The sequence below is a fragment of the Diabrotica virgifera genome, chromosome 8 (genome assembly GCF_917563875.1).
Source record: "Diabrotica virgifera virgifera chromosome 8, PGI_DIABVI_V3a".
Taxonomy (NCBI): Eukaryota; Metazoa; Arthropoda; class Insecta; order Coleoptera; family Chrysomelidae; genus Diabrotica; species Diabrotica virgifera.
The window spans coordinates 202,915,096-202,936,574 of record NC_065450.1 but is presented as its reverse complement, the minus strand read 5'-3'; the positions used below and the strand labels follow the sequence as shown (position 1 = coordinate 202,936,574).

The window sequence follows — 21,479 nt, the reverse complement described above, 5'->3', positions numbered from 1 at the left end:
GGTAAAGGACGAGCTCTAAAAAATTTAGGACTTACAAATTAAATTTTAATTTTATTGAAATTACACCTTTGGTAAATTTACCCAAACCAGGCGAAAATAAATTTTGAAATTTATTTAATAGATCATTCAAATCTGACGGAAATGCTAAATCGTTTACGTTAAAAATGGTAAGATCGAACAGATTATAGAAATCTCTACCTAGCAATGTAGGTCCTCCTTTACTAATAACATACAAATTTAACATAGCATTTTTCTCTTTATCTTTAACCTCACAATTAACGAAACCTAAAGGTTTTAATTTGTCCCCATTATAAAGATTAAAAATTTTGGAGGTTGCCTGCAAAATTTTATTGCTAAAATTTAAATTATAAAAGCTTTCTGAAATAACACTATTGGGACCGTGCAAGTTCGGCTAAGCGACCCCTATTTCTAGGCTCTGTACTTTTATTCGCACTTTTAATTATATTGGCCAATTATATTAGTTCTGGTTACTGGATAATTGTCAAGGCCATAGTCCAAAAAAAATAATAAGAAGAAAAAATAAGATGCAGATTATGTTATGCAAACGTAAACAATTGTATGTAGTAAATAAAATTAGTTATTAAAATGCAGTACTGCAAGCAAAATACAATTAATTAAATTTACCTTTATATAATAATTGCATATCATATCGATATTGTGGAGCAATATATAATTTTTCTGCTTCAATGACAGAAGGTATGAAATGTACGTGAATTTGACAATTTCAATTGACAATATGAATTATTTAAGATAGTTGCAATATTTCTCTGCGACTCCCGCACTGTAGTTTCTCGTTTCCCTTCCAGGTACTTGCATACCGCGAATAGCTAGCGCCAGTATCTAACGTAAATGTAAACAACTCATTATCAATTAATAAATCTATTAACACAGGATTCGTATTATATTGTAAACTATATAAACAATATTCTTCAGAATCTAGAAAATTGTTTTTATTACCTGTTTTATTAGATTTATTATTTTTATTTGAACACATTGGAGGTAAATGCCCTTTTATATTGCAAATGTGACAAAAACATTCTCGATAGGCACACTTATCTGAATTGTGGTTTTTACGTCCGCATACCAAACATTTAGTCTTGGTGGAAGTTCCAGCTGTTGAAGATTGGCTCCTCCCTCCTGCGTCGAAGTTGCTTTTCTGAGATGTAGATGCGCGAACATGCGCTGACTGTTTAAATTTGGAAGAGCTTCCGCCGGCGAAATGGATTTCTGGTTCCTTTTTTACAACTTGTAAATTTGAAAAACTTACAGATTTTGCTGAAGCTATTTCCACCACCTCGGAAAACTTTACCGTGATTTTCTCCTCGTAGAGACGATCTTTTACTGTGCCACTATCATAGCCTATGATACATTGATTCACTAACGCCTGTTCGATTTCACGGGCGCCACCAAACTCACACGACACTACCAAACTACGTAGACGTGCTGCCCATTCTTTGGCACTTTCGTTGGCCATTTTGCGTGCTATAAAAAATTTTCCCTGTTACTAAACACTGATTTAATCGGTTTAAAATGTTCATCCATCAAATCAACCAACTCTTTGAACGTTTTTAACTCTGGCTCGGCTGGAATACACATATTGAACAACAATTTATACGCTTCTTCATTTAATAAACTTAGAGAATAGCGCGTTTCCGATTTTCGTCACTAATATCATTTGCGGCAAGGTAATTACTTAATCGTTTCTTATACACTGTCCAATCTGAGTTACCGGGCACGAACTCTTGAATGGTACCGGTAAACGGAACATACGATGGCGTTTTTGTCACGTCCGGCATTTTTAATATAAAAAAATGCGTTAACTACGACAAAAAGTCACTAGTCTCGTTCGTAATACTAGAACAAATGTCCATAAAACTCGTAGCCACTTTGTAATATATTTTAGCCCTAATTTGAGGGTGAATATTACAGACTATAAATTACTAAAATAAAACACATCTTTCTACAAAGAAGGCTCATTTAATACTCATTTGGCGAATGTACTTTTTACAATAATAAGAAATGTGTTACTCTGATAACAGTTGTTAGGTTTTACAGAGTGGTCTACTAAAACTATATTTACAATATCCAACACTATGTAAGGACTTTTGCAGCTCTCGCTGCCTTCCTTCCCTAATAACACAAAACATTCCATGAATGTTCCTAGAATGTACACACAGGACATTGAAAACATTCCTGGAATGTCCCCAAATGCACACGAATGTCCCTGGAAAGTCCCAGGAAAGTGCTGTGTCAGCATTTTAAATATTCTTAGAATGTTCTGTTGGAACATTCCATGAATGTCTACGAATGTTCTTTGGGACATTCACAGTCTATTTTTTAGACTGAATGTCTTGTTGGAACATTCCATGAATGTTCTTTGGACATTCACAGTATATTTTTAGACTGAATGTCTTGTTAGAACATTCCATGAATTGTCTACGAACGTTCTTTGAACATTCACAGAATATTTTTTAGACATTCACTGAAATATATCGTCAGTAATGTGACAATACCTCCTATATGTTTTTTCATGAGGTTTGCAGGAGACGAAAAACATTTTTTAAGGTCACTTTCTGTTTTCGTACGTATTCTGACTTTTTTGTAGTAAATAGATAGTTGAATTTACTGCAAAACAAGTCAAAAGATATATGAAAACAGGAGGTGGCCGAAACAAGTTTTTAGTCTATCTTACAAATCTCTTGAAAAAAACAGATAGGAGGTATTGTCACATCACTGACGATATGTGGCCATACCAAATAATACATCCTTGATAAATATAAACATTTTTATTGCAAAAAATCTTTACATACATTTTTTAATGTAATTTACTGACATTCCTAAATATTATAAAAAAATGTGTCACATTTGCTTTGTAAACCTTTCTTTTGCTTTTCGTAGCCACATATTCCGTTTCCTGTCTGTTTTTTTGTAGACCACTTCTCTCAGCTGATTCTAAAAGAAAATAAAATAAAAGGTAATTTTTCTATCCTTTACGATTAACAATCAGAAGAAATATTATTTACAGGTAATAATACGCATAAATAATAATAATAAAAAAATAAATATTAAATAATATTTAATAAATAAAATAATAATAATGAACATTTTGTATTTTGACAACGACATCCGACGTGGAAGTAGAAACCTTAATAAAATTATTTTTTCAAGTAAATTGTGGCTTATTTCCTCATTAGAATAGTTAATTACAAAAAAGCCACAAAGAAATAGATTTTTCACAAACAAACAAGTATTTAGTATTCATTATATTTATTGTTTTTTATTATTTACTTTAATGTCCTACTGGTACATTATTTGACAAATAATGACATTTCGAAGTCTGTTAAGTATGATATCACGCCCTTGGGCATTAAATTTAAATAACGACTTAGATACTGTCAAGTTGACAAATATCAACCTAAGTAAAACTATGGTTACCACAATTATGTTACTACTGTTACTGGTAAATGTACTTATTTAAAAACTAATCAATTCAAAATTCATTCAAATTTTTCGCATATAAAGAATAATTTAGTCAGACATTAAACGTTGAAGGCACCACAGGTATTATAATAATAACACTTTCGGTCAACGTATATCCCTCAGGCCCTTGTTAAAAACACCATTGACCTCAAGCGTTATTATCCTTATAATACCCTTGGTACCTTAATAACTGTAACATAAGATTATACCTTAATTCTTGTTTTCTATTTCTGATGTTTTTATTTATTTACATTGAATATTAATCTGTTTTGTTGTATAATCTACTTCGCAATAATTATGTGATATATTTGACTTAAAATGAATTCAAAAATTTTTTGCAGTTGGGCAACAATGTCAACTTAGATCTCCGATGTAGATAATGAATTACAACAGTATCTATATTGTACAGACTGTATTATTAATTAGGTTATTTATTTATTTATTTATTGAAATATACATCCACCAGGTATAAACCCATAAAGGTGTACATAAGAAAACTACATACATTGACTGAACACTTGATGACAAAATATAAAATAAAATAAAGAATAACCAAAAATGTTTCTGTTGTTAATACACATACACAATAATAAACAAAGACCTTAATAAAGAAAAATAACATGGCATCAATTCGATAAGCTATTGCGTATTTCGCGTTTAAAGATGTTAAAACCAAGAAAAAAAATGCATATACCTGTGTGACATAAGCTATTGGAACAGCACAGTCTCTTAAATGAACAGATGAAAGTGAAGTTCTGTCAATATCTTTTTCTAAAAAGTGTTTTGAACATACTCCTCTATTAACAAATCTGATCTATACTTCATGTCTTCTTCGCAGGATCTTCTGGAAAGCTAAAAATACAAAATATATGCATTACTAAGCATTATTAACAAATTTTAGTTTTAAATAAAAAATATGATTAATGGACTCACAAAATATTATAAAACAGCTTAGAAATTGTTTATTAGTATAGTCGGTTCCCCAAACTCTGACACAACTGGCTAGTGATTTTAGTAGGTAATTTTTTTTGTTTTTGGCCAATTTTGCCAAAATTACAGTAATTATTAACTATTTAGTTATTATTTTTTTTTTGCCAATTTTACCAAATTGGCAAAATTATTTACTAAAATCACTAGCCAGTTGTGTCTGAGACTCAGTAGTACTGAGACTGAGTTTAGCAAATCGACTATAATATTCTGTGTATTCATTAGTTGGTACTGCATATTATAGTGTGTGGTCTACCATCCTATTTATAAAGGCATACATTAGCAAAAACGCAAAAAGAATTACTTTAGTTTTACAAATCCTATTGTTATTATCTCTATTTACTATTTTAGTTAGGAATAAGCGAAGTTTGTGGCTTATTCACAATTATTATTAAAATAATAAATGGATATGACCAATTATTAACCTATAAAATAAAATAATAATTCTTCTGATTTATGCCTTTTATTCACTTTGTTATATCTAGGTTACTTAAAAGATTTTTTATGAATAGTATTATTAGGGTATTAATAGTATTAATTTATTTTCTGAAATACAGGGCATGCCTTCGTTTACATATTTGCATACTAACCTTTTAATAGAGCTTTTCATTCACAGTCATTTGTTTGGAGCTTCTGTCATAATTGAAACGTTATTCATGCAGATTTTTTTATCTACATTTGTTTCTGCTACTCCAACTGCGTTAAAAACAGGACACCATTTTATTCACTATGTTAATAATACTATTAAAGCTATTATAAAAGTATCCGAATTAAAAAAATATTCTTAAAAAGCACAAATAATACAAACAACGATCCACCCACGGCAAAGCAAGGTGGCCAAGATGAAGATGCCAAGATGGCCGAAGCGAGGTCGTTGGTTGGTCGTTTTTAGTCACGTGATGCCCTCTCAAGCGCCATGCACAAAAATATATGCACGGCGAATTTGAAAATGAACGCAAAAGAAATAAATATAAATGCCTCTCTTGGGTTTTGCATAAGTTATAAGTATTTTTTTTATTAACAAAATCGCATTCCAAATTGAATATTCGCGAACAATAATTTTTATTACATTTGTATGTTTATAATATTGTATTAATTGAACTTGGGAAACTCTTTAAATTTGACATATTATTGCACTGTAGGCCTAAAGTGTCACTTAGTTTGTCTGGTATGTTATAAGTAATGTTGTATCTGTTACACGTATGTATTATTTCGCAACTTAAAATATAGGAACATTGGTAGTATGTTCACAGAATGTCTTATGGTAACATTCCAGGAATAATTTAAACAGATGTTCACCGAATGTTCCCTAAATGTCCAGGACATTCAAATATTGATAGAACTTTGGTAGTACATTCCTGGAATGTTGTGTGTTGTTAGGGTTCTTTCAACCAACGTCTCCAGTCGTTTCTGTTCTGCCATTCTCCGTCTCTAAGGTCTCGTCTTTCCATGGCTTCGTCAACTGCATCCCTCCATGATCTTCGGCATAGGCGTAACCAGGGGGGTTTTGGGGGTTATAACCCCCCCATTGGGATGTACTTTGAGCTCTATACGCTTAACATCATACCCCTCGGAGACCTTCCAGTAGTTGTAACCCCCCTTTCCAGTACTTGTAACCCTCCTTAGGATTATCCTGGTTACGCCTATGATCTTCGGAGTCTACCTCTTCTTCTCTTTCCTATTGGGCTCCAATCCGAAATCTTGGATATCCATCTTGTACGATCTGTTCTTCTCACATGTCCATACCTGTAAAACATTAAAAGACAAAATAATACACAAAATAAATAACATAAACAAAAGACAAAAAAAAATTGACAATAGACACAAGTACGCTTAAACAATCCAAAATAAAAGAATGCTCTAACAAGAACTGTAGAGTTTAACAAGCTATATAAGGAAGTCACTAATATTCAGCTGAGGAAGATGCTATTCCCACATAACAATTTCATGTTCTTAGTAGATTCATAGAACATACTTTTCAGAAAAAGTATATACTGAGAATATGCATAATTACCATTGCGAATGTGCAGAGCACATACTGAGTATATACTACATTACAGTACTTAAACGTTCTATGTATATACTTAGAATGTACTACCGCACTTCTTTTCAGTATATACCAAGAATGTTCTTTTTAGAACATTCCAAGGACGTGCTATAAACCTTCTATGTGTATACTAAGAACATACTACCGCACATCTTTTTAGTTTATACCAAGAAGGTACTTTTTAGAATATTCCAAGGAAGTGCTATAAACCTTCTATTTATATACTTAGAACGTACCTACTACCGCGCATATTTGTATGGGAAGAATATATATTTTTAAGAATATTCTAAGAAAGTGCTATCAAGTGCTATATTGCTTAGAAGTATGCTTTCAGCATCACCTAATCTCATCTTAGGTTCTACTGGTTCTACCAAATACTTATTATATTTACATATTTTAATTGCAAATGAGAATGTAGTTATAGTACCTACATTCTACAATATTACTTAAAAAGTAAGTACATATTTATAAATTTTAGTTATTTATATGTATAAATCATTATATATTTAGCTAAACTAAACTATGCATAAGTAACTAAAATTTATATAATACTTATATGTACTTACCTATTTAATGAGTTACCAAAATAGATTATATTTTATGTATTTTGAAGCACCGCAAACAAAATAAAGATATTACAATAAAGATATTGTATGTATGTTCTTTAGTCCTAGTACTATATCATTCGTCTTCATCCTCAACACTGCATAGATCCATAGATGATAGAAATAATGAAATAATGCCTGTTTTCTTTTTCATATTTTACGGTTTTTTCCTATCCCTGATCCACTCAGGTAGAAATGGTCAGATGGGGGAATGTATTGTGGAATAACATCGGTGGTCAGTGTTGCCAAACGGAGAGAAATTTCCCTTTTTGCAGGAATTTTCAACATAAAAGGTGATAAAGGGAAAAAGTTAACTCAAAAGGTAACTTATCCATTCCAAATTGTAAAATATTAAGAAAAAATCAAAATATTTGAAAATAATTAAACATATCTTCTCAGATTTTGTAAACAGGAGGGAAGTTTTTTTTATAAAAGTGGGAATTTTTAAGGTAAGTTGACGGAAAAAGCTTACTCGACGGTTGGCAACGCCAAAGCCTTTGGTTGTGCAGTTTGGCATGTTTTGGTTCTGCGAAATGGCCCATATTGAATTGAATGTACCTAAATTCAAATTCCAAGGATATAAAAATACTCAATGATTCATGATAAACTCGAAATGGTAAAGTCATTTCAATTATGAAAACGAATTTTTAATAGTATCTATGTAAACGTTAATACAATTAATCTTTAAACTTTTTTACCATACAACAATTTTGAAATGAAATTCGTCCAATACTACTTACATACATAAATTTTATTAATTATTCTAAAATATAACGAAGTTGATAATCTATAAGGCTAATATTATTCATACTTCCTATACTATACATACATATTATTTTTAAGATATTTTAAAAGTATCTACTTATAAGTATGTGTTAAGAATGTACTTATAAGTATGTGCTAAGAATATTCGATAAAGGTATATTCTAAGAATAGTATCTACTTATAAGGATGTGTTAAGAATGTACTTATAAGTATGTGCTAAGAATATTCGATAAAGGTATATTCTAAGAATAAACTTTTACGAATATTCTGAGTTACTACGTACACGAATGTACTCAGTATATTCGGTACGAGAATATACTTTAAAGTATATGCAAAGAACATGAAATTTAGAATGTTTTTTAAGGTACATGCTATGCTTGTACTACGCATATACTAAACAGAATATACTCCGACGAATGTTGGTAGTATATGCTTAGAACATGATACGAACATCATTGTTATGTGGGTTGTCCGAGTTGTAAATTATATAAACAAGGAATCATTTCATAAAACAGGTAGATCCCTTGTTTATGGAATTACAAGAATAAAAAACCGCCGTAAAAATATGAGTGGCGCATACAATATTCCAGCTACAAAAGAGCTGATATGACTATTACGTGACTCGAAAATGTATTTTCATTTTGATGGAAAATAAAATTCTAGTTTTATTTTGAAAGATTTTTCCATAATATTTGCTAAAGAAGTAAAACTCGCCACAAAATAGTAACTTTGGTACAGTTTGCATTTTGAGGCTCTTTTGTGGAGCGTTTTACTTCAAATTTAGCAAATATTATGGAAAAAATATTTCAAAAAAAAAATAGAATTTTATTTTCCATCAAAATGAAAATACATTTTCGCGCCACGTAATACTCATATCAGCTCTTTTGTAGCTGGAATATTGTATGCGCCACTCATTTTTACGGCGTTTACCGGTTTTTTATTCTTGTATCAGGAGAAGTTTTTTATAAATTAAATTTATGAAGTTGAATGTAATGTTTCTGGATTACACGTTAAGCTTTATAAATGGTCGCCTTTGTCGCATTATCTCCCAAATGATCTAGTGTCCATCGAATGTACACTATATTTTTTCTATTCGAAATAGATTGAAAAAAATTATTGGGATGGCCGATTAATGAACTCGGATTGCCCGTTGCCAGATCAAATTTAGCGTCGTAACCACTACAACTACATAAACCATTTCGGGAATAATCATTAATTTTATTATACTTTTGTAGCTTAATAAATTCTAAACGGCTTAACCGATTTTGATTATTAAACATGAGTTTAAAACGTATTGACAAGTAGTATCTGATGCATCTAAGGCCAAGTATGATAACTGAAGTTATTACAGGAATTATTGAGCTTGAAAAGCCGTTTTTCCCATAGGAAATATATTTGATCATACTTATGAAGCCTATAACTTAAAAATTAGAATTTCCCCGGATATGAGGTATACACCATCAGGTTCGTCTAGAGTCCTTCTACAAACGTTATAAATGGTCGCCATTGTCGTATTCTCTCCCAAATGATCTAGTATTGGTTGTAACAACCAGCCCCATAACGGGGTTGGTTGTTACGTTTGTTGTCAGCATATATTTTACACTTTTTGTCTAACTCAATAGTGTTTAAGTTTTATTTCAGTTCTTTAATAAGTAAAAGAAGTGTTAAACTTTTGTTTGGTTTATTTAAAATACATTTAAAAATAGTTTTTTTATATTATTCTTTTAGCCAAATCTGTAACAACCAACCCCGGTCTCCCCTACAAGTCTACAAAATTTCCACTAATATATCAAAGGAATGCCGCTCGGAGTTAGAGGGGTTATCGGAGGCTTTGGAGGGAAAAGACAAAAAAGTTTCTTAAAGGGGCCTCCTAGCTTGGGTTGCCTATAGGGGCCCCAAGATTCTTAATCCGGGACTGGGTCTTACTGCTCCCACACAGATTACTCAAATGAGGTAGAAATTAATACAAACGACTGCTGGACACTAATTTTAACATTGTCTAATAGATAGCAGCAGACAGTTAGAAGAATTAAGGGGTACCCGGTTTTATCAACCTACCCGGCTTTGTCCAACTCTCCCCTATCTCAGACATATTACATGTGGAGAGAGATACAGCTTGTGCCAACTGATTATGCAGGGAAATATCCAAGGGAAAAGAACTCTAGGGAGACGTAGAACGTCATGGTTGCGCAACCTGAGAGAATGGTACGAATGTACATCAAATGAACTTTTTAGAGCAGTCGTCTTTAAAATCCGAATAGCTATGATTATTGCCGGCCTCCGTTGCGAAGATGGCACTTGAAGAAGATTCATGGAAAGATTGAAAATCATTTAGGAAAATCGACTAATTTCAATAATTGCAATTAAACACAATATACCGATAATACATACCTACCACATGTAAATATTTTGATACAATTTGTACAAAAAATAAAAACTCAAGATCAAATGAATAATATCCTCATTCCTATAATATCGTATAACAAAAACAAAATTTCTCATGTATCATAATTTTTTTCGACATTTCATCAAGCAAAGACCTACTTTTCTTGATAGAGCTGACGTTAAGTACTGTCCTGTCAGTATTAAATAAATACAGGCATTAAACCATATATATTAACATACACGTGCTAGATAATATTCTATAAAATAATTTGAAATAAGTTAATTAATGTATTTGTTTATCCACGAAAGATAAGTTTTTGTTCTTTACAAAACTTAAAACAACGATGAAGAGTACAGAGACAGCCAGTTTAAGCTAGAACAAACAGGAGATGATTATAATATTAATTTGTAGTTTCGTCAGTGGGTTTCCTAATCTTGTTTAATGTGCTGTGCCATGTTATCTTTTGTTGTTAGGTTGGCTATACCAAAATAGACAAATGATCTTATGGTAGGGGAGCCCAAGCGGGGATTTTTGCAGTTACTCGAGCGCGTCAGATTAGCATATGGGGAGAAACCTGGTACCCTGCAGATGTACCTCTACCATATATTGGCTCTTAACACAGGGGAGTTCGTTAAGGGGGGCCCGAAAAAAATCTATTAAAGTAGGTACATACATGCAAAAGAGTGTATATTTCAAAAATCTGTCGATTTGAGCCGGGCGTAAGGAAATGAGTGAGTCCCAAAGTTTCACAAGAAAAAAGCGAATATTTCGCGAAATGAAGGACAGATCGAAAAACTAAAAAATACGTGCTCAATATTTTTTAAAAATCTATTGAATGGCACCAAACACGACCCCCACGGAGGTGGGGTGGGGGTTTACTTTAAAATCCTAAATAGGAGGGAAAAATTCATTTTTTATTGCCGATTTGGATTCCTTACGTAAAAATAAGTAACTTTTATTCGAAACATTTTTTCGAATTATGGATAGATGGCGCTATAATCTAAAAAACGATTGTTGGAAATGGAAAATTAAATTAAAAATGGAAAGTCCCCACTAAAATTGAAAACTTTACTTAACTTTTTTTGGTTTTAGGACCTACTCTTCGCAACTAAATAGGTCCCCAAAGCGCTCGAGTGACTGCACATTTAGCATACTTTGCTCCCCTACTATTATGTGGTTAAGTTACATGAATCGATCTTATTCAATATTATAGTGATTTAAATCAAATTAGGGAACTTGCACTAAAAATTTTTTTTGCATAAAATTGTTAATTTATGTTTTAAAATGTTATATTCAAAATATTACGTCTTAACAATGAATAGTGTACGTACAACATCTGATCAAAGTTCCGCGCCTAAAATTTCCGTTTCAAACAACTTCAAAAGCGAGAGCTGGGCTCTGACGTCATAGGCCACTCGTATCGTTTGCCCGTTCGGTGGGCTATTGCATTTAATGCAGTTTGCCCATAGATAAATAATATAGTTGAAATATCTTGTTTTACTCTGTGGCAAAAATGATTTTTTCTGTGACAGGCAAAATATTAACATTTTATCTCTGTTGACATGTATCAAAAAGTTATTTTTTATGAAATTACTTTTGTCGTTTCTTGTGTTGAAGAACAAAGAAGAAACAAGTAACTTAAAAATAAGCAAAACTTTTAGTAATAAAAGTAAGAGTAACTAAAAAGTATTGGTGCTACTATAGTATGCGGTCTACAGTCGGGTTTCTACTATAGCTTGCGGTCTACCGAGGGATGCGGTGTAAGTATAAGCTGAGATGATAAAAATATTAACTTGTAAAATTACAATAATGATTCTTCTTATTTATGCGTATTATTAACTTTGTAAAGAAGGATTTTGTTGGCTATGTACACGTTCTATCGGTACGTCTGCTAATCACCATAATCTTTTGTCAGAAGGCTTTGAACACAATAATGAAAGGCTCCAGTAGGTACTAATAAACATTACAATAAAATATAATCTTTATTATAATGCAAATTACACCGTAATCTTTTCCAGGATATACGAAATCCTTCGATTAGAGGTATGTAGATCAAACCCACGGGGTAAACCGTATACTATAATATAATGGTACCAAACTATTGTTATAAACGGTTTAAACATGCTTATTAAAAACTCTTACTTATTTGCCTTGACACCTCGCATTTCTCCAATAGAATAGCTTTCACTACTTTTTATAAAAGTTGCCACCATGAAGACATCAACGGTAGGTAAGTTGTCAGACTTACCCTCGTCCGTCATATTATGCGTTTTAAACTCTTTACAAAGTAGCACTCAACTTTATCAATTTCAGTTTAAAACTAAGCTGATTGAGGAACTACTTATTTTAATATATAAGATGAACATAAATATTACCTAGGAATTTTCCATTAAAGACGATTAAAATGTAATATACCTGTGATACCTACCCTAATCGCGTTGTTTCCGACTGCTAAGCCCGGTTGACCGTGACCCGTGACGTCGGACCAATAGAAGGACGTTCAAGAGCCTCTAAGATATTTGAATTTTATAGCATTTTCAAAGCGTCGTAATTAGCGTACGGGTTAAAAATATTTGTTTTTTTCGCATGCAAGCGTTTTAAGATCATGTTACCTTATGTTCTTTAATATCATTTTAATATTTAAAAATTTATGCAAGTTCCCTATTTAGTGGCCATTTGGGCATATATCGATATTCTTCTGTATAACTACTTTTATTGAAGACAAACAATAAAATAAAATTTGAATAACAACTGTAACTGAATGACTGACTTTCGGTTGTTCATAGATCCTCTTCTATGTCTCTTTCTCTCATATCTTTGTTGATTCCTTCTTCCTTCGCTCCAACTTGTTCTCGGTCTACTTCGTTTTCTCTTTGCTTCTGGTTGCCATTTTAGTATTTCCTTTGATATTCTTTGTTCATCCATTTAATCCTTTCTCTTCTAGATCTTTCTGCTGCTCTTCTCCAAAAATCCATTTGTGTTGCTCCCAGCGTTGCCAGTGTTATTTCTTTCAGTGGCCACACCTAACAGCTGTAGGGGAGAGTCGGCTATTGATGCGCACCTAAGGCAAATTCAGGATATTACACAAACTTGAAATATTTCAGTTTCCAAATTTTTTGAAGATATACTTCAAAGGCTATATTGGTAGGGACCGCATTTAATGAATGGTTGAACGTTAGAGGCGAAATTTCCAATTAGTGTAATGCGCACAATTGGCCGACCTATTCGGCTAATGGGTAATTGTAAGAAAAAAAAATTAAATCTTTCAGCCCTAGGTCTTCAAGGCCTGTTGAGCTTAATAAATAATAAATTCGGCTAATGGTGCGCATATGTCTGATAACTGTGCGCAATAATAGAATTTAAAAAATTACCTTCGAAAATGTAAATTATTGAACATAAATATTAAAGGAACAAACAAATATACGGAAAAAGATAAGAAACCAACTTACAAATATTAAAAAAAATCTAAGTATTGCAGAAGTCCCAAATATATCCTTCTGGACTATCCTGTCGTATACACATGGCATGAGACCATTGACAATATATGGAACACTTGCACCATACCTCGTCTCTTGTTCTACCATCACCACAATACACAGAAGTCATTTTGATTTGACACTAGATCGTGTAACTCATCATCATGGCACAGTTCACTTTCTAAAATAACTTTGGAGCTGTTGTGTTTGAAAATTTTCCTTTTTGTACCTTTTTTCAATTTCGTGGTTTTCTCTTTTGCCCCTTTCTCTACTGTGACGATTGTTTAACGCTTGTTTACGTTCTATGACGCAGTCACGAAACGTAAAAAATGCCTTTATATACCTTGCCGGCTAATGGTGCGCAATGCGCAATATTAAACGACGTTACACTTCACCACATAACACAAAATTTGATAAAAACAAAAAATAATCGAGCAAAACTAACTATATCAGTGTTTAAAATGATAAATAAATAAAGCAGGTAAATAGGGAGAAGTGTACTTTTGAAGTGTGTAAATTAAATACTTCCTAGCTGAGCGCTTTCGGCTTATAAAGCCATCTTCAGAGCTATGATCAAAAGGTTCAAAATACCACTATGAAGAGAGATGGGTCCCATATATGTCCATACTTCTATTTTTTAAGCAGTTTTTTTAATTGATGGAAAAAATTGGAAAAAACCTTGTCTGATTGTTGAAAAATGCTCAACTGAGCTATTGTTTAAAGGTCGGAAAAGTTAAAAATATTTATTACAAGCACAAAGGACTTTCACACGAAAAATTACATTACATAAAACGAATAATTGATCATGGTAAGGTCAAGAAACCTTACCAGGATCAAATATTCGTTTTATGTAATGTAATTTTTCGTGTGAAAGTCCCTTGTGCTTGTAATGATGTTTTTAACTTTTCCGACCTTTAAACAATAGCTAGGTTGAGCATTTTCAACAATCAGATAAGGTTTTTTTTCCAATTTTTTCCATCAATTAAAAAACTGCATAAAAAAATAGAAGTATTTTTATATCATACATGGGATCCATCTCTCTTCATAGTGGTATTTTGAACCTTTTGACCATAGCTCTGAAGATGGCTTTATAAGCCGAAAGCGCTCAGCTAGGAAGTATTTAATTTACACACTTCAAAAGTACAGTTCTCCCTATTTACCTGTATTCATAAGTGTATACAAAACTATTTCAGTCTTTACATAAATAAATAAAGGATATAAGTACTATTTAAACTATATTTCTGTCAAGAAAGAAAGTTATCGCTTATTTTCTCAGATACACAAACAATATCAAACATGCGAAAACATGTAAACGATAACTGCCAACCGGTAAAGTATCTCCCGACGTTCGTTTGTGTCAGATAGATATGGCAGTTGCTACTAGATGGCCCGACAATATAGTTTTTGTAATTTTATTAAATAGGAGATTAGAAACATTAATGCGCACAATTACCACCATTAGCCGACTCTCCCCTATACAGTGATAATTTTTACTATAATCTCATATCCTCTTTTTATTTTCGTTGCTCATGGATTGGTCCCATTGTGATGGCTTTTCTACTTTCCTTATTTCTTTCTGTTATGACGTTGTCTAATGTTCCATCGTGCAAAATATTGATATTTGTAGTCGTTACAGTGCTTAATCGTGGTTATATATCGTCTAATATGAGATATTTTTGTTGTCCTCCAATGCACGAGTATTCGGTTTTCGTTTTATTAACCTCTGGACCCCATATCTTCAATTAATTTTCGGGCCATATAGTTTAAATCGTCATAATCTTGAGTCACTATTACTTGATAATCTGTAAAGTTGAGCATATTTTGGTAAGTGAAATCCGCAATGTTCTTCATTTTTGTTTCCATCTTTTTAAATAACTTTCGAGGTATATTTTAACTAATATGGAGACAGGCAATACCCTTACTTCAATCTCTTTGATGTTATAAATCCTGCTGCTATTTGTGTCCCTATTTACTTTATCGTACTATATACGTAGTATAGGATCGTGCAAAAAAAAATTTTCAGATTTCACTTTTTTTCGACGTTTTGAGTCCCCCTGAGTCTAAAAAGCAAATAAAAAAAACATGTCGGAAGTATGTACGTACGTGTACGTACGTATGTACGTACGTATGTCGCCACCGCCCAGCAAAAACTACTGGACCGATTTTGATAAAATTCGGTATGAGTAAGTTTAAGAGAATTTTGTCGAGAAACTAAGCTTTTAAAAAACACCTCTCAAAGGGGGGCCGAAATAGGGGTGTTATTTAGGGCCCATTTTTGCAAATTTTGACCGAAATGAATGAAATTTAACTCAAAGTAGGCTCATCGATAGGTAAATAAAAATTCGGAATTTGACATTTCCAAATTCAAAATGGCGGCCAACATGGCCGACCGCCCACCCGACACATTTCCCTATCTATCTAAAAACTTGTTTAAGATAAGTTTAATTTGAAAAAGTCGTTATATAGCCTAAAGATGGGGCTATAAGAAGGATGTTATCGTTTTTCAGAAAAAGTTACGGGTTGCCTATATTTAAGGGGTCAAATTTTGACATAAATTTGAACTAGATTTTCTCAAAAATGGCTCCAAGGAATTTTTTATTTTTTGATATATTTTTGATATCTTATCAGTAAATTGAATGACATTAGTCATATATCTAACTTCCCATAGGATTGGAGTTATGAATTTTTTATAAAAAAATATTCGAGTACCTACCCGTAACTTCCTTCTTAATAGAAACTAAAATTTGAAATTTTGCAGACATATATGGTACTTTATTATATATTATCACAATAAATTTTACCAAAAATATGGCTTCCGGTTGAACCGGAAATGAATAAAAAATCTTAATTTTTTTAGATACGCCCTATATATTTTAACATATTTTGAAAAAATGCAAAATTACCTTTCCAATGACATAAAATTCATTGCTGTAGCTCAAAAACTCGAAAAGTTACGGTAAATAGAAAATTTGCTATAATCTTATGTGTGTCCTCTCTCACGCGATCATAGCAGAGCATTATTGTAGGGCAGTCAATGAGGGTATTTGGCTCCGAATTCCATCCTACTACATTGTACTTGATATTTTCACAGTAAGTAGGGAATAGCTCAAGAAACAAAATCTACCCTATATACTATTGCGTTTTTATCTTGGGGCGGTTCCCACTTCTTCAAGGGGGTGGAAAATTTGTTGGTCAAAATAAGCACGGAAGTGGCTAAAGAACCTATTTCCAAGCAAAAACTGGTGTATACTTTTTTTTGAGAACTCAATACTTTTTGAATTATGCGTAGTTGAAAATTGGCCATTTTCATTGAAAAATGACACCTTGTCGGACGGATTTTTTGTGAATACCTTAAAAACTATGCATCGAACTAAAAATACTATATAAAACATTTTTTAGATTATAAATAATAAAGAGATTCGTTCCTTCGTAAATGTTCTATTTATAATACAAAAAGTGATATGGTAGGTGAAAATAGTTTGTTTTTTGGTGCATGCTCAAATTGGTGTATTCAACTTGAAATAACAGAGGAACGGTAGGTTTTAGGTGTATAATGCTACCAACACCTTTTGTAGTGTTTGAAAAGGCCTTTAAAACGAGCACCGTTAAATGTCGGTTACTTACAAACTAAGCGAGATATGGTGCAAAAAAATATATGTCTAATGTACTTTAAGGAAAAATGAAAAGTATAAACATTTAACTCCCCATCCACCATAATTTAAATGCATTGTTTTCCTTCTACAATACCTTTTAATATAGTGTTATTTCTACTTTCAAAAAGTTGAACGGGTTTAAAATGAATGGTTTTTGTAAAAAATGTGATCAAATTATAGAATGAATTTTTAAATTTTTTTAAAAATCTTCCTTTTTCTCCATGTAATTCGAAAATAAAAATATTTCACCCCTGAGAAGTGGTGGGAACTTCCCCCATGATAAAAGTGCCATAGTATATAGCAGCGGTTCTCAATCTGTGGTACATGTACCACTGGTGGTACATATCACTATTTGAGGTGGTACACAAAACACACGAAAAATTAAAATAGTAGTACTTAGTAAGTCTTGGTAATACAATCTAATCATATAGGTCAGTGGTTCCCAACCTTTTATGTCTGGCGACCCACCTTCTGATGTTTTTTCATATTCGCGACCCATCCCACACCCATGATGATACATGTATACATGTATAAACGTAATACATGATGTAATAATATATGATGTAATACATGTATGAACGTTATTCAGCTACTGTAAAAGCCACGCCGCGACCCACCTAAAATTCGTCCGCGACCCACTAGTGGGTCGCGACCCACCGGTTGGGAAACGCTGATATAGGTGATACCAAAAATAATAAAAAGAACTGTAGGTGGTACATGACTCAAAAAGTTTGAGAACCGCTAGTATATAGGATAGACTTTGAATTAGGAGATTGGGCTACTCCCAAAATTTCATTAAAATCCATGCAGTAGGATAGAATTTGGAGATAATATCTTGTTCTTAATCTCGTGCATTGACTGGCGTAATCGAAATATGTAGAATTAAATTCAAATATTGTAAACTATTAATTTCTCAGAAAAATGAACTTATTTGAAATGAAAGTATGACTATAATATTCTATTGATTTATCCAATAATCTACACATCTATAGTGTGTCCCCGAAATATGGCATCGAACATTTTCTCAAATGCAGGAATTAATGATGCGTAGAACCATAAAATACTTTTAAGTACAGTAGGTGTTTCTAAAATATCAAAATAACGAGTAACTTTGTTATTTTTATAGAATGCCAGTATCTAGTACCATAACGATAATAGATCGGTACGATAAAGTTCTCGGGCGGCCCTTCCATCCAGCGTTTTTATTTTTGTTATGGGTTGATTTATAGTGCTTTGACGACTTTAATTATTTCTATATTACTATTCGTGCTTTTCATTAATTGCCACAGCTTCTTTAGTGGAACGCTACCGTAGGGTGTCCGTAGGTCGAAGAACAACATAAAAATGTTTTGGTTCCGAGCCATTTTCCCCCTATTATCTGAGTTAAGAAGAAAACGTGGTCAATAGTGGATGCAAGGCATGCATGTCAAGGATGAACGAGATATAATTTGGATAGAATCTTAGGAATTATAGCTATCTTAATTTTGTTCACTGCCACCCTAAATAGCATGCTTGTATCAACACTATACCAATCTCGCAAGTTCTTCAACCATGAGGTTCTTCTTCGTCCTGGACTGCGTTTGCCTGCTATTTTTCCTTGCATTATAGTTTGCAGCAACCCATATTTCGGACCTCTCATTACATGTCCGAAATACTCCAGCTTTCTCTGCTTGATGCTTTTTATAATCTCAGTAGTCTTGCTGAGACGTTCTAGTATTGTGGAGTTTCGAATATTCTCTACTCAGGAAACTTTTAAAATTCTTCTATAGCACCGCATTTCGAAAGCCTCAAGGCGATTTAGATCGATTTTATTCACAGTCCAGGACTCGACACCATAAAGTAAGACCGAGAACACGTAGCAACGGAATAGGCGAATCCTCAATGCCAATTTTAGGTCTCTGTTACGTAACACCTTGGACATCCTTCTAAAAGCGGCTCTGACCTGCTCTATCCTAGATCTAATTTCGCCGTGATTTTCTGCGTTACAATTTATTTGCTGTCCTAGGTAAACGACTTTATCAACTTGCTCAAGTTTGGTATTATTTACATATATAGACGGTTTTATACTCTGTTGTTTACTTATTACGAGTATTTTGGTTTTTCGTATGTTCAGATCAAGACCTGCCTCCCTACAACTCTCAACGACACTATCAAGTAGTGTTTGCAGATCTTCTTGACTAGAAGCTAGGAGTACTGTATCGTCCGCATATCGCAAATTATTGATGACTTCACCGTTCACAAGTATTCCTCCTTGTTTTTCAGAAAGTGATTTTCTGAAAATTCTTTCGGAATAAACGTTGAAAAGCAGGGGTGACAAGAGGCATCCCTGCCATACTCCTCTTTTAATATTAAGAGCCTGTGATTCCACACCATCTACTAAAACTGATGTTGTTTGATTCCAATATAAATTTGCAATTATTCGAACATCTCTGCCGTCCAAGCCAATGTCTTTTAGAGCTTCAATCAATATAGAGTGCTTAACACGATCAAATGCCTTTTGGAAGTCAATAAAACAACAGTATATGTCTACAGATATATCTCGACATCTTTGAGCAAGTACGTTCATTCCAAACAGTGCCTCTCTCTTTCCAAACCCGTTACGGAAACCAAACTGTGTGTCATCCAGGTATTCCTCGCATTTATTGTAGATACGACCATATATTACCTTCAGAAAAATTTTCAATAAGTGGTTTAAGAAACTGATGGTTCTATAAGCAGCACAGGTTTTTGCTGTTGTCTTCTTAGGTAGAGCTATAAATAGTGAATTAGACCAACCACTAGGTAGTTGTCCGCTGGTATAAATGGTATTGAAAAACGAAGTTATAGCCTCTAAAACATTGCTATCATTTATAAGCTTGTATATTTGAGTTGAAATTTCATCAGGACCAGTCGCTCTGCCATCTTCTGATGATTGTATGGCTTTTATAACCTCAGAGCGTGTTATTAGGGGTCCGCCGCAGTTAGTAATATCGGGAGGTGAACTACTCCTATCGTCTTCGAATAGGTTCGTAACGTAATTTTCCCATTCTTTGTCCTCTACTTCAAATATTACTTTACCATGTTCATCCTGTAGCAATGCAGTTTGTTTCTTATTGGAGATACCAGCCGCTTCTTTCACTTTTTTTATACATGTTAAACGTGTCGTATCTGTTTTCAAGTTCTTCAATGTCATAACACTGTTTGGCTAGATGTTGACTGTTTGCTTCTCGTATTTTACGTCGAATTTCTTTTTGTATACTGTTTGTTATAAAGTGTTTCGTTGTTTTTCGCTAGTCGCCGTTGTTCCATCAAATCCAATATGTCATCTGTCATCCAAGCCTGCTTTTTTAGCTTTGACCTGCCTTGTAAATTTCTCACACAGATTTCTTTTACTGTTGTTACGATTTTATTTAAGCCCTCATCGACATTTTCACCAATATTTTCCAAAATTAAATTTTCGTTCAGTTGTCTTTGAACTAATTCCTTAACTTTCTTGTCTTGTAATTGGGCTGTATCAATATTTTTGCGAGACTTCTTTTTGATCACCTTTTTAAATTTTAATTGGGTTACAGCTACTATGGGATTGTGATCAGACCCAATGTTAGCACCTGGATAAGTTTTAACTGATTTGATGCAGTTCCTAAATCGATTTTTTATTAGAATGAAGTCAATTTGTTTCCTAATAATTTTGTCCCCTGATTCTGCATTTGACTTCCAGGTGTAGAGTCTTCTCGGTGGTAGTTTAAAGTGAGTATTCGATATAATGAAATCGTGTTCTTGACAGAACTGGACAAGTCGATCTCCACGTTCGTTTCTGTTTCTCAAGCCATAATCCCCCACAATGTTCAAACAGCGTCCTATACGGAATAGTACAAGTGATATATTATTCGACGCGACTTCGCAAGAAAAGAACAAATATATACTTCCGGTTTCATGACTGTCTGCCCGTCTGTCTTTCTCCTCCGTTATTAATACAGATAGAATGACAAATGAGGTGTCGAATGAAAGCCTATAACCCAAGGATGGATTTAAAGATGAGAAATTTGACATCGGGCTTCCGGTTTTGGAGTTTCAACCGTA

At 33.0% G+C, this 21,479-nt stretch overlaps 1 long non-coding RNA gene across 2 annotated transcripts; it reads right to left on the bottom strand.

The window, feature by feature from the left end:
• Positions 1-2,788: 2,788 nt before the first annotated feature.
• Positions 2,789-5,606, bottom strand: LOC126890570 (uncharacterized). 2 transcript variants are annotated; one of them, XR_007700372.1, is made up of 3 exons: positions 5,079-5,606; positions 4,196-4,353; positions 2,789-2,973 (listed from the first exon to the last, which is right to left on the bottom strand). It is a non-coding gene; the product is annotated as an uncharacterized LOC126890570 (long non-coding RNA). The 2 variants fall into 2 exon arrangements; XR_007700371.1 differs by lacking the exon at positions 5,079-5,606 and having other exon boundaries at positions 4,196-4,849.
• Positions 5,607-21,479: the final 15,873 nt, after the last annotated feature.